A 10,100-nucleotide genomic window follows, 5' to 3' on the forward strand; every position below is an offset into this window, starting at 1 on the left:
CTGGGAGACGGGGGCCTTTTAAAGCACGGTCCCAGTACGCTTTACTTCTTCATGGTGACTGCTCAGAATGACCCAAAAACGCCCAAAAACGCAAAACAACAACCCTAAAACATCTATTTCACCACAAACTAACACCACAATACCTTAGAAAAAATCCTTCATACACAATTCCTCAAATATTAATAAATTTAAAAATTCAACTGCACCCCAATGCATCATGGGAAAGCCTATGTCACAGTGTCACATGACACTGTGTGGGTCAGTGTGTGTTCCTATTTTATATATTAAAAAGTACACAGTAAATACACAGCCAATGCCAAAAAGGAGCTAAAATAACTAACTAAAGAGGTCATGACAAACATGTAATTGAAAGTAGGATGATATTGTAAAATAAGTAAACTTTTGTAAAAGAGATTAAAAAGTGAAAAAAAAATAATAAATAAATAAATAAATTCGACTTATTTCCCTGAAGACCCAGTTTTTCCCATTAGATTTCCCTTGTGTTTTTGATTTCACATACTTTAGACAAGTAGCAGATTCCCAGTGTTTAGTAATGACTACAGAGCCAATACATTAGAGCCTGGGAGACGGGGGCCTTTTAAAGCACGGTCCCAGTACGCTTTACTTCTTCATGGTGACTGCTCAGAATGACCCAAAAACGCAAAACAACAACCCTAAAACATCTATTTCACCACAAACTAACACCACAATACCTTAGAAAAAATCCTTCATACACAACTCCTCAAATATTAATAAATTAAAAAATTCAACTGCACCCCAATGCATCATGGGAAAGCCTATGTCACAGTGTCACATGACACTGTGTGGGTCAGTGTGTGTTCCTATTTTATATATTAAAAAGTACACAGTAAATACACAGCCAATGCCAAAAAGGAGCTAAAATAACTCACTAAAGAGCTCATGACAAACATGTAATTGAAAGTAGGATGATATTGTAAAATAAGTAAACTTTTGTGAAAGAGATTAAAAAGTGAAAAAAAAACTAAAATAAATAAATAAATAAATTCGACTTATTTCCCTGAAGACCCAGTTTTTCCCATTAGATTTCCCTTGTGTTTTTGATTTCACATACTTCAGACAAGTAGCAGTTTCCCAGTGTTTAGTAATGACTACAGAGCCAATACATTAGAGCCTGGGAGACGGGGGCCTTTTAAAGCACGGTCCCAGTACGCTTTACTTCTTCATGGTGACTGCTCAGAATGACCCAAAAACGCAAAACAACAACCCTAAAACATCTATTTCACCACAAACTAACACCACAATACCTTAGAAAAAATCCTTCATACACAATTCCTCAAATATTAATAAATTTAAAAATTCAACTGCACCCCAATGCATCATGGGAAAGCCTATGTCACAGTGTCACATGACACTGTGTGGGTCAGTGTGTGTTCCTATTTTATATATTAAAAATTACACAGTAAATACACAGCCAATGCCAAAAAGGAGCTAAAATAACTCACTAAAGAGCTCATGACAAACATGTAATTGAAAGTAGGATGATATTGTAAAATAAGTAAACTTTTGTGAAAGAGATTAAAAAGTGAAAAAAAAAAAAAAAAATAAATAAATAAATAAATTCAACTTATTTCCCTGAAGACCCAGTTTTTCCCATTAGATTTCCCTTGTGTTTTTGATTTCACATACTTTAGACAAGTAGCAGTTTCCCAGTGTTTAGTAATGACTACAGAGCCAATACATTAGAGCCTGGGAGACGGGGGCCTTTTAAAGCACGGTCCCAGTACGCTTTACTTCTTCATGGTGACTGCTCAGAATGACCCAAAAACGCCCAAAAACGCAAAACAACAACCCTAAAACATCTATTTCACCACAAACTAACACCACAATACCTTAGAAAAAATCCTTCATACACAATTCCTCAAATATTAATAAATTTAAAAATTCAACTGCACCCCAATGCATCATGGGAACGCCTATGTCACAGTGTCACATGACACTGTGTGGGTCAGTGTGTGTTCCTATTTTATATATTAAAAAGTACACAGTAAATACACAGCCAATGCCAAAAAGGAGCTAAAATAACTAACTAAAGAGGTCATGACAAACATGTAATTGAAAGTAGGATGATATTGTAAAATAAGTAAACTTTTGTAAAAGAGATTAAAAAGTGGAAAAAAAATAATAAATAAATAAATAAATTCGACTTATTTCCCTGAAGACCCAGTTTTTCCCATTAGATTTCCCTTGTGTTTTTGATTTCACATACTTTAGACAAGTAGCAGTTTCCCAGTGTTTAGTAATGACTACAGAGCCAATACATTAGAGCCTGGGAGACGGGGGCCTTTTAAAGCACGGTCCCAGTACGCTTTACTTCTTCATGGTGACTGCTCAGAATGACCCAAAAACGCAAAACAACAACCCTAAAACATCTATTTCACCACAAACTAACACCACAATACCTTAGAAAAAATCCTTCATACACAATTCCTCAAATATTAATAAATTTAAAAATTCAACTGCACCCCAATGCATCATGGGAACGCCTATGTCACAGTGTCACATGACACTGTGTGGGTCAGTGTGTGTTCCTATTTTATATATTAAAAAGTACACAGTAAATACACAGCCAATGCCAAAAAGGAGCTAAAATAACTCACTAAAGAGCTCATGACAAACATGTAATTGAAAGTAGGATGATATTGTAAAATAAGTAAACTTTTGTGAAAGAGATTAAAAAGTGAAAAAAAAAATAAATAAATAAATAAATAAATAAATTCAACTTATTTCCCTGAAGACCCAGTTTTTCCCATTAGATTTCCCTTGTGTTTTTGATTTCACATACTTTAGACAAGTAGCAGTTTCCCAGTGTTTAGTAATGACTACAGAGCCAATACATTAGAGCCTGGGAGACGGGGGCCTTTTAAAGCACGGTCCCAGTACGCTTTACTTCTTCATGGTGACTGCTCAGAATGACCCAAAAACGCCCAAAAACGCAAAACAACAACCCTAAAACATCTATTTCACCACAAACTAACACCACAATACCTTAGAAAAAATCCTTCATACACAATTCCTCAAATATTAATAAATTAAAAAATTCAACTGCACCCCAATGCATCATGGGAAAGCCTATGTCACAGTGTCACATGACACTGTGTGGGTCAGTGTGTGTTCCTATTTTATATATTAAAAAGTACACAGTAAATACACAGCCAATGCCAAAAAGGAGCTAAAATAACTCACTAAAGAGCTCATGACAAACATGTAATTGAAAGTAGGATGATATTGTAAAATAAGTAAACTTTTGTGAAAGAGATTAAAAAGTGAAAAAAAAAATAAAATAAATAAATAAATAAATTCGACTTATTTCCCTGAAGACCCAGTTTTTCCCATTAGATTTCCCTTGTGTTTTTGATTTCACATACTTCAGACAAGTAGCAGTTTCCCAGTGTTTAGTAATGACTACAGAGCCAATACATTAGAGCCTGGGAGACGGGGGCCTTTTAAAGCACGGTCCCAGTACGCTTTACTTCTTCATGGTGACTGCTCAGAATGACCCAAAAACGCAAAACAACAACCCTAAAACATCTATTTCACCACAAACTAACACCACAATACCTTAGAAAAAATCCTTCATACACAATTCCTCAAATATTAATAAATTTAAAAATTCAACTGCACCCCAATGCATCATGGGAACGCCTATGTCACAGTGTCACATGACACTGTGTGGGTCAGTGTGTGTTCCTATTTTATATATTAAAAAGTACACAGTAAATACACAGCCAATGCCAAAAAGGAGCTAAAATAACTCACTAAAGAGCTCATGACAAACATGTAATTGAAAGTAGGATGATATTGTAAAATAAGTAAACTTTTGTGAAAGAGATTAAAAAGTGAAAAAAAAAAAAATAAAATAAATAAATAAATAAATTCAACTTATTTCCCTGAAGACCCAGTTTTTCCCATTAGATTTCCCTTGTGTTTTTGATTTCACATACTTTAGACAAGTAGTAGTTTCCCAGTGTTTAGTAATGACTACAGAGCCAATACATTAGAGCCTGGGAGACGGGGGCCTTTTAAAGCACGGTCCCAGTACGCTTTACTTCTTCATGGTGACTGCTCAGAATGACCCAAAAACGCCCAAAAACGCAAAACAACAACCCTAAAACATCTATTTCACCACAAACTAACACCACAATACCTTAGAAAAAATCCTTCATACACAATTCCTCAAATATTAATACATTTAAAAATTCAACTGCACCCCAATGCATCATGGGAAAGCCTATGTCACAGTGTCACATGACACTGTGTGGGTCAGTGTGTGTTCCTATTTTATATATTAAAAAGTACACAGTAAATACACAGCCAATGCCAAAAAGGAGCTAAAATAACTCACTAAAGAGGTCATGACAAACATGTAATTGAAAGTAGGATGATATTATAAAATAAGTAAACTTTTGTAAAAGAGATTAAAAAGTGAAAAAAAAAATAATAATAATAAATAAATAAATAAATTTGACTTATTTCCCTGAAGACCCAGTTTTTCCCATTAGATTTCCCTTGTGTTTTTGATTTCACATACTTTAGACAAGTAGCAGTTTCCCAGTGTTTAGTAATGACTACAGAGCCAATACATTAGAGCCTGGGAGACGGGGGCCTTTTAAAGCACGGTCCCAGTACGCTTTACTTCTTCATGGTGACTGCTCAGAATGACCCAAAAACGCCCAAAAACGCAAAACAACAACCCTAAAACATCTATTTCACCACAAACTAACAACACAATACCTTAGAAAAAAATCCTTCATACACAATTCCTCAAATATTAATAAATTTAAAAATTCAACTGCACCCCAATGCATCATGGGAAAGCCTATGTCACAGTGTCACATGACACTGTGTGGGTCAGTGTGTGTTCCTATTTTATATATTAAAAAGTACACAGTAAATACACAGCCAATGCCAAAAAGGAGCTAAAATAACTCACTAAAGAGGTCATGACAAACATGTAATTGAAAGTAGGAAGATATTGTAAAATAAGTAAACTTTTGTAAAAGAGATTAAAAAGTGAAAAAAAAAATAATAAATAAATAAATAAATAAATTTGACTTATTTCCCTGAAGACCCAGTTTTTCCCATTAGATTTCCCTTGTGTTTTTGATTTCACATACTTTAGACAAGTAGCAGTTTCCCAGTGTTTAGTAATGACTACAGAGCCAATACATTAGAGCCTGGGAGACGGGGGCCTTTTAAAGCACGGTCCCAGTACGCTTTACTTCTTCATGGTGACTGCTCAGAATGACCCAAAAACGCAAAACAACAACCCTAAAACATCTATTTCACCACAAACTAACACCACAATACCTTAGAAAAAATCCTTCATACACAATTCCTCAAATATTAATAAATTTAAAAATTCAACTGCACCCCAATGCATCATGGGAACGCTCAGAATGACCCAAAAATGCCCAAAAACGCAAAACAACAACCCTAAAACATCTATTTCACCACAAACTAACACCACAATACCTTAGAAAAAATCCTTCATACACAATTCCTCAAATATTAATAAATTTAAAAATTCAACTGCACCCCAATGCATCATGGGAAAGCCTATGTCACAGTGTCACATGACACTGTGTGGGTCAGTGTGTGTTCCTATTTTATATATTAAAAAGTACACAGTAAATACACAGCCAATGCCAAAAAGGAGCTAAAATAACTCACTAAAGAGGTCATGACAAGCATGTAATTGAAAGTAGGATGATATTGTAAAATAAGTAAACTTTTGTAAAAGAGATTAAAAAGTGAAAAAAAATAAATAAATAAATAAATTCGACTTATTTCCCTGAAGACCCAGTTTTTCCCATTAGATTTCCCTTGTGTTTTTGATTTCACATACTTTAGACAAGTAGCAGTTTCCCAGTGTTTAGTAATGACTACAGAACCAATACATTAAAGCCTGGGAGACGGGGGCCTTTTAAAGCACGGTCCCAGTACGCTTTACTTCTTCATGGTGACTGCTCAGAATGACCCAAAAACGCCCAAAAAGGCAAAACAACAACCCTAAAACATCTATTTCACCACAAACTAACACCACAATACCTTAGAAAAAATCCTTCATACACAATTCCTCAAATATTAATAAATTTAAAAATTCAACTGCACCCCAATGCATCTTGGGAAAGCCTATGTCACAGTGTCACATGACACTGTGTGGGTCAGTGTGTGTTCCTATTTTATATATTAAAAAGTACACAGTAAATACACAGCCAATGCCAAAAAGGAGCTAAAATAACTCACTAAAGAGGTCATGACAAACATGTAATTGAAAGTAGGATGATATTGTAAAATAAGTAAACTTTTGTAAAAGAGATTAAAAAGTGAAAAAAAATAAATAAATAAATAAATAAATAAATTCAACTTATTTTACCTGAAGACCCAGTTTTTCCCATTAGATTTCCCTTGTGTTTTTGATTTCACATACTTTAGACAAGTAGTAGTTTCCCAGTGTTTAGTAATGACTACAGAGCCAATACATTAAAGCCTGGGATACGGGGGCCTTTTAAAGCACGGTCCCAGTACGCTTTACTTCTTCATGGTGACTGCTCAGAATGACACAAAAACGCCCAAAAACGCAAAACAACAACCCTAAAACATCTATTTCACCACAAACTAACACCACAATACCTTAGAAAAAATCCTTCATACACAATTCCTCAAATATTAATAAATTTAAAAATTCAACTGCACCCCAATGCATCATGGGAAAGCCTATGTCACAGTGTCACATGACACTGTGTGGGTCAGTGTGTGTTCCTATTTTCTATATTAAAAAGTACACAGTAAATACACAGCCAATGCCAAAAAGGAGCTAAAATAACTCACTAAAGAGGTCATGACAAACATGTAATTGAAAGTAGGATGATATTGTAAAATAAGTAAACTTTTGTAAAAGAGATTAAAAAGTGAAAAAAAAAATAAATAAATAAATAAATAAATAAATAAATTCGACTTATTTCCCTGAAGACCCAGTTTTTCCCATTAGATTTCCCTTGTGTTTTTGATTTCACATACTTTAGACAAGTAGCAGTTTCCCAGTGTTTAGTAATGACTACAGAGCCAATACATTAAAGCCTGGGAGACGGGGGCCTTTTAAAGCACGCTTTACTTCTTCATGGTGACTGCTCAGAATGACCCAAAAACGCCCAAAAACGCAAAACAACAACCCTAAAACATCTATTTCACCACAAACTAACACCACAATACCTTAGAAAAAATCCTTCATACACAATTCCTCCAATATTAATACATTTAAAAATTCAACTGCACCCCAATGCATCATGGGAAAGCCTATGTCACAGTGTCACATGACACTGTGTGGGTCAGTGTGTGTTCCTATTTTATATATTAAAAAGTACACAGTAAATACACAGCCAATGCCAAAAAGCAGCTAAAATAACTCACTAAAGAGGTCATGACAAACATGTAATTGAAAGTAGGATGATATTGTAAAATAAGTAAACTTTTGTAAAAGAGATTAAAAAGTGAAAAAATAAATAAATAAATAAATAAATTCGACTTATTTCCCTGAAGACCCAGTTTTTCCCATTAGATTTCCCTTGTGTTTTTGATTTCACATACTTTAGACAAGTAGCAGTTTCCCAGTGTTTAGTAATGACTACAGAGCCAATACATTAGAGTCTGGGAGACGGGGGCCTTTTAAAGCACGGTCCCAGTACGCTTTACTTCTTCATGGTGACTGCTCAGAATGACCCAAAAACGCCCAAAAACGCAAAACAACAACCCTAAAACATCTAATTCACCACAAACTAACACCACAATACCTTAGAAAAAATCCTTCATACACAATTCCTCAAATATTAATAAATTTAAAAATTCAACTGCACCCCAATGCATCATGGGAAAGCCTATGTCACAGTGTCACATGACACTGTGTGGGTCAGTGTGTGTTCCTATTTTATATATTAAAAAGTACACAGTAAATACACAGCCAATGCCAAAAAGGAGCTAAAATAACTCACTAAAGAGGTCATGACAAGCATGTAATTGAAAGTAGGATGATATTGTAAAATAAGTAAACTTTTGTAAAAGAGATTAAAAAGTGAAAAAAAAATAATAAATAAATAAATAAATAAATTCAACTTATTTCCCTGAAGACCCAGTTTTTCCCATTAGATTTCCCTTGTGTTTTTGATTTCACATACTTTAGAGAAGTAGCAGTTTCCCAGTGTTTAGTAATGACTACAGAGCCAATACATTAGAGCCTGGGAGACGGGGGCCTTTTAAAGCACGGTCCCAGTACGCTTTACTTCTTCATGGTGACTGCTCAGAATGACCCAAAAACGCCCAAAAACGCAAAACAACAACCCTAAAACATCTATTTCACCACAAACTAACACCACAATACCTTAGAAAAAATCCTTCATACACAATTCCTCAAATATTAATAAATTTAAAAATTCAACTGCACCCCAATGCATCATGGGAAAGCCTATGTCACAGTGTCACATGACACTGTGTGGGTCAGTGTGTGTTCCTATTTTATATATTAAAAAGTACACAGTAAATACACAGCCAATGCCAAAAAGGAGCTAAAATAACTCACTAAAGAGGTCATGACAAGCATGTAATTGAAAGTAGGATGATATTGTAAAATAAGTAAACTTTTGTAAAAGAGATTAAAAAGTGAAAAAAAAAAAATAAATAAATAAATTCGACTTATTTCCCTGAAGACCCAGTTTTTCCCATTTGATTTCCCTTGTGTTTTTGATTTCACATACTTTAGACAAGTAGCAGTTTCCCAGTGTTTAGTAATGACTACAGAGCCAATACATTAGAGCCTGGGAGACGGGGGCCTTTTAAAGCACGGTCCCAGTACGCTTTACTTCTTCATGGTGACTGCTCAGAATGACCGAAAAACGCCCAAAAACGCAAAACAACAACCCTAAAACATCTATTTCACCACAAACTAACACCACAATACCTTAGAAAAAATCCTTCATACACAATTCCTCAAATATTAATAAATTTAAAAATTCAACTGCACCCCAATGCATCATGGGAAAGCCTATGTCACAGTGTCACATGACACTGTGTGGGTCAGTGTGTGTTCCTATTTTATATACTAAAAAGTACACAGTAAATACACAGCCAATGCCAAAAAGGAGCTAAAATAACTCACTAAAGAGCTCATGACAAACATGTAATTGAAAGTAGGATGATATTGTAAAATAAGTAAACTTTTGTGAAAGAGATTAAAAAGTGAAAAAAATAAATAAATAAATAAATTCGACTTATTTCCCTGAAGACCCAGTTTTTCCCATTAGATTTCCCTTGTGTTTTTGATTTCACATACTTTAGACAAGTAGCAGTTTCCCAGTGTTTAGTAATGACTACAGAGCCAATACATTAGAGCCTGGGAGACGGGGGCCTTTTAAAGCACGGTCCCAGTAAGCTTTACTTCTTCATGGTGACTGCTCAGAATGACCCAAAAACGCCCAAAAACGCAAAACAACAACCCTAAAACATCTATTTCACCACAAACTAACACCACAATACCTTAGAAAAAATCCTTCATACACAATTCCTCAAATATTAATAAATTTAAAAATTCAACTGCACCCCAATGCATCATGGGAAAGCCTATGTCACAGTGTCACATGACACTGTGTGGGTCAGTGTGTGTTCCTATTTTATATATTAAAAAGTACACAGTAAATACACAGCCAATGCCAAAAAGGAGCTAAAATAACTCACTAAAGAGCTCATGACAAACATGTAATTGGAAGTAGGATGATATTGTAAAATAAGTAAACTTTTGTAAAAGAGATTAAAAAGTGAAAAAAATAATAAATAAATAAATAAATTCGACTTATTTCCCTGAAGACCCAGTTTTTCCCGTTAGATTTCCCTTGTGTTTTTGATTTCACATACTTTAGACAAGTAGCAGTTTCCCAGTGTTTAGTAATGACTACAGAGCCAATACATTAGAGCCTGGGAGACGGGGGCCTTTTAAAGCACGGTCCCAGTACGCTTTACTTCTTCATGGTGACTGCTCAGAATGACCCAAAAACGCAAAACAACAACCCTAA

This window comes from Astyanax mexicanus, chromosome 19 (genome assembly GCF_023375975.1).
Source record: "Astyanax mexicanus isolate ESR-SI-001 chromosome 19, AstMex3_surface, whole genome shotgun sequence".
Taxonomy (NCBI): Eukaryota; Metazoa; Chordata; class Actinopteri; order Characiformes; family Acestrorhamphidae; genus Astyanax; species Astyanax mexicanus.